The sequence below is a fragment of the Diplotaxodon limnothrissa genome, linkage group LG3 (genome assembly GCF_057381915.1).
Source record: "Diplotaxodon limnothrissa isolate DT_005_m linkage group LG3, D_limnothrissa_male_GT1.1, whole genome shotgun sequence".
In the NCBI taxonomy this organism is placed as follows: domain Eukaryota; kingdom Metazoa; phylum Chordata; class Actinopteri; order Cichliformes; family Cichlidae; genus Diplotaxodon; species Diplotaxodon limnothrissa.
In genome coordinates this window covers 44196791-44202309 of record NC_140598.1, presented here as the reverse complement: position 1 = coordinate 44202309, position 5519 = coordinate 44196791, and positions in this window count along the sequence as shown.

Below are 5519 nucleotides of genomic sequence, written 5' to 3'. Positions count from 1 at the left end.
CATTCAGATGGCAGGCTCCATCCTGTCTCATACGAACAGTGATGTAATGCTGATGTTTTCTTAGCACGTTTTGCGGTGAGTGTTTTCACATGTGGCTGAGGGAAAAAAACAAAGGTGGGCTACAAATGATGATCCATTAGTGTGTCTACGTTAACCACAAGGGACACAAAAAAACAGGTCTGTGACTAATGCATAAAACCTAAAACAAAAGTACAGCATACACAGTTTTGTTCACCATTTATTAGCTATAGTTACATGCATACTTGCTTACAGTTGATTTTAGTGTGCAGTACACAGTTTCATTTAGTTTCATTGTCTAGGTTATATTACCCCAATTTTACTTTACAGGCTGCCTTACCAAAAGAAGTCTTTACAACATAGTTCGTTTTTCACATTTTCAACACATAACAAAGTTTTCTTAGAAGCCAGTAGCCATAGATACACAAGGTACGCTTGATATGCGAGGTCTCTGCTTTTGTTGCCAGGACCGGAAAAGCTGTCAGCACATCAAACAATACGGGAAGTAGCAAAATCGTCAAAGTCACAGCTTTACATTCTTAGAAGCTGCAGGGTCACCAGCTACTCCGGGCGAATTTCATGACTGAGTATATCTATGGCTCCAGCACAACAACACGACCATAGAATAAACAATCAGAACAATCAGAGCAATCAGACCACTTTTCTCTAGGTTTTTGCATCCTCCATTACGATACAACCTTCTTCCTTTTTTTTTCTCTTTAAATTCTAGGTAAATATTGGCCAGGTCTGTTGCAAATCCACTCTCTATCTCTTCATATGTGCTTTTTTTTGCTTCAGTAATAATGTCTATAAACGCAGGCCTTGGCACAAATCCTTAAATCTTATTCTAAACATTCAGGGAGAAAACCAAGAACCTGTCCACTCATTGTCCGCCCTTTAGTCCAGTTGTGAATCTCCAGCAGAGTGCAGTTGTTGAGTTAATTGAGTTTATATACAAGAACAAAAAAATTAAAGCTACTTTTGAGCCCTGTCCCTTTTTCAGAATCATGTCGTTATTGGGAATAAACCTGCACAGGTAAAGGTGAAAGTACTGAGCAGTCTGAACAGTCTCAGATACAGACTTAGATTATTACAGCAGGAGATATGGAGGTCGAGATTAGGCCGAATGCTGCTGAACACTTTACATGTGCAAGAGTAATTAGACGTTGAAGTTAGTGATTGTACAATTAAACAGCTGTAATGTACAATTTAGACAAATGTGGAGTCCCACCAAGCACCACATGTCCACTGATGTCCCCCCCTTTTTTCTGAGCTAAATATGGCCGGCTAGTCAAAACTGTCATATTTTCAGGCTACTACAATATTGTGCAAAAGTCCTGATCCATCCCTCATCTTTTTGCATTTTGGAAGTAGGTGCAGTACCTTAGTTTCATGCAAACATACATGTAAATACAGCATATAAGGAAAAAACTGAGTTTGTATAATTCTAAGAGATTTAAAAGTCAATATTTGGTGTGACAACCTTTATTCTTCAGCACAGCCTGAACTCTTAGACAATATTTCTTGTAATTTCTTTAAGTAGGAGTCGTTCTCCAGGCTTCTTTAGGGACATTCAAAGCTCTCTTTGGATGTTGGCTGTCTTTAGATGATCCCACACAAATTCAACAATATTGAGATCTGAGCTCTGAGAAGGCCAATTCATGACTGATAGCGTTTCATTGAGTGTGTTTTTCTATCCAGTTATGATTTTACTGCATTGGCAGTGTGTTTGGGGTCATTGTCATGTTAAAAATTAAGTTGCTGCCAATTGAATGATTTACCAATGGTACTTTTCTGTGTTCACAATTCACATTAATTTTGACACGATCTCCAAAACCACTGGCTGAGATGCAGCTCCAAACCGTAACACAGCCTCCACCGTGTTTTACAGATGTCTGCAGACTCTGACCTTATTACATCACTCCATCAGACCTGTTGTCACTGATTTTCAGTCCAGTTCTTGTGTAATCTGACATACCTCAGCCTTCCTGACAGCCACCCTTCCACTTCCACTGATTTCTAATGAGGCTTCAGTGAACAGTAGACTGATCATCTGAAGGTTCAGATGCATCTCTCAGGTCTGTTTCAGGTCTTTGTTGGATTTTTTTCCTATTTCTGACTTTTAGACAAAAATACTATTTATCTGTCAATTTTTCTTAGATTCAGCAAGAAAAATTAAAACCATTAAAACTTTGCAACAGGTTGCTAGTTACAAAGTACCTAAAGATACAATTTAAAATTATCTGTAAAGTTATCCTTGAATGAGTCATAGGTCAGTGTTAAGTCTCTGCTCAGGTACAAGGACTGAACTGAAAATGAGTGAAAAAGTAGCCAATGTCAAAGAAAATTCTGAAAGACCTTCACAAAGTCTGGAGAACGGTTACTCAAAATTTACAAGAAAGCCACGCTGCCTGGAAGCAAATATTAAAAAAAAATGAGGTGACTCAAGACTTTTGCACCATACAGCTTAATTCTAACCATGAATCCACGATTATGCTCCTTGATTCATGAATCACTTTCCTTCTTAACAGCCTGAAAAAACAATTTTCACCTTTAACTTTTCAAATCTAAAAGTTGTAGAGCAAACCTTTTAATGTAATCTTCCACATGTACACTTGTACTTTTTTTGGTTAGGTGGGACCGTTGAATATCAGAAACTGTTCAGAGCGCACGTTTTCCTCACAAATTAAAAACCGACTGAAACGCTGTTGGGTTAATATCTCTGCCGCAGTGCTAGCACACGGAGGAGTAGAACTCCACTTCCCACAATGCTTTGCAATTAAAGGTTGCAGCATTAACAACAACAAAGAAATCGATTAACTGAAAAGAAAACTAAAACCAATATTAGAATTTGTCTTTGCAGGATAATGTTTAAAGGTCAATCTGGTAACAATAATAACAAAAGATCACCCTTTACGTGGCTTCTGTGATATACCTGTTTTATCTGGTACCTTCATCCTGGCCTGGACAGTTAGAAAAGCCTAAAATAAATCAAAGTGAACAACTCACTGCAGCACGTTTGAAAAAAGAAAAAGCACATTATAAAAACACTACAGTCCAACCAGCTCATACCGAGGATTAGCCAAACCTATACCGAAAACAGAGAAGAGAGAATATACTGTAGATTACTGCCGCGAGCCTCTTACATTTATGTATTTATAGTCCAGGGGCTGCGTTCACAAAGCCTCCACAGACAGCAGTGCTGACCCAGGGTCGAGTGAAGGAGTGGACATGACCTTTGACCCTTGGGCTTTGTGAGAGCTGCTCCAGCTGTGGTTTAAGTGTGGAAGCGTTTATAATAAGACCAAGAGCACAGCACACAGTCACTGGCTGAAATGTCAGGCTTCACTTTATGAACGAATACAAAAAATACCAAAAACTAATTTCATGATAGTCACTGTTCAGACTGGGCAGATGGGGCTCAATTATTCAATGAGAGGGAAACTCGAACGAGGCTGCTGGCGCTTGTTTTCCCACACCAGCTTCATCCTGGGTGGGTGGAGTCTTTTATCACAGTTTCATCACACTATTCTAACGTTAGAAGGTATGTTTTTAGGAAATGCACTGACCCAACCCCTTTTTTTGTTTTTGAGAGTTTGGCTGTCCAATCACTTTTGTACCCAAAACGTACCTGGAGAGCCAGCTTCCACATTTCTCTGTGTAGTTTCTGCCTGTAAGCTAACGCCAGCGTACTGCGAGCTCATAAACACACCTGTGACATAAAATATTACTCTGAGCATTTCGAATGCTGCTGATCGTGTGTTTGTTTGATATTATGAATAGGACCTCTTTAAAAGAGCTGTATAATCATGTCGAGGAACATTTTCCAGTGGGCTCAAATATGTTAATGCATATTATCTGGCTTTGAGAATAAGATTATCTGCTCATCGGTGGCCCAACAACACTGGAACTGGTTTGTTTACATGTCCCAACTGTAGAAATATCCCACCAGCATAATCTGTATATAAAAGATGGCCCCAGCTAATGGTCTGAAAAGTGAAGCCAACATGAAAGCTGGAGTCTTTCTTCAACCAGCAGGGGGAGACCTCGTGTTGTACATTAATCGATGGGAAACCCCCTAATCTTTCTTCTTCTGTGACTTTACGTGTCGATGTTGCACGTTCTCCCTGTATCATTGTAACAGTCAGGAAGGCCTCACTAACTAACGGTAGGCCCAAAACTCAGAGTGTACAGCATGTACGTCCAACAGCTAACTAGCACTTGTTTATGGCTGTGTAGCTTTGAAATGCTTTCTTAAAAATGTAATTTCATACATCCTTTGTAACTTAATCCAACCCCATTAGTTTTTCCTTAGTACACTAGTGGCTCAGTCACACTGGAGTAAAAACCTCAGAAGAAAAAAAAGGTGGTTACCTGGTAATTGCATTGGATTTTTTTTGCAATCACCAACAGACTTCAAGTAGATACAGCAACTAACTGGTCGTCCAGAGCTTCAAAATGCTGCACCGCCAACCTTCTGGGCTTTCACCTCGACTGCACAGGTTGCCTGGTGGGAGGCAATCGGTCTCCAAACAAATGCAGACTGACTCGAACACTTGACTCTCAGACTGACTGGCAAAGGTTTGCAAATCACTGTCCTCTAATTTCTAAACACCAGAGAGCACAACTCGTCTATAACGCGTCTCTTTGCAATAGGAGACTCAGCTCAGCTGGTTGCATACTAGTTATATTCCAATATAAAAGCAGGGTTGTTGAGTGCATGTGTCAATGTGACTGAATCATAAACTAACGGTGCTCTCCAGACAAGCGTCTCCAGCTGTACGTCCCTCCGCAGAGCACTTTTATCTCCCATTAGCTACAGCTACATTAGCCACATCCTGTTAGCATGCATGACAGCTCACTACACAGAGATAATGCTGCTCCTGCTGTCTCATGCTGGTTCAGATGAGCCAAACTCTCAAAAGGTCAGTGTCTCCAAAGGAAGGTGTGCGTGTTTCATAAACAGGCATGACCCAGAAAGCTAGCGAGTTATCTGCTAATAAGCTATTTTTCTTTATTTTCCCTGATTATCCTTACTCGTTTCCATAAATCCTTTCTCAACATTTGGTAGAGGAGTTAAGATTGCACTATAATTAGTTTGTCTTGTGCTATATACCTTGTGTTTTGTAAACACGTCGCCCCCATACTCACTAGGGGCCCACCTGCACACAGAGCCTGTAATATTGCTAATAGAGCGTGTAGGGGAGGGGGAGCTGCTGAGTACTGAGTGTTGTTAAAGGTTAAAAATAAGCAGATGTGGGGCTGAAACAGTGTGTGTGGTTACTGTGCCATACGCCCTGGGTGGCTGGACACAAAAACCTCTCTGGTTTAAGTTCACAAACAGGTGTGTGAGAAATGTATGACTGATATTCTTTTTTAATCAGACTTTTTTAGTTGATGATGAACATTAAAACTAACCAAACCCCTTAAGTTTCAACTTAGCGTCACATTTCTCCCCCTTTAACTCTCCCCGCTTCATCTCTCTATTGTTTTTTCTTCTT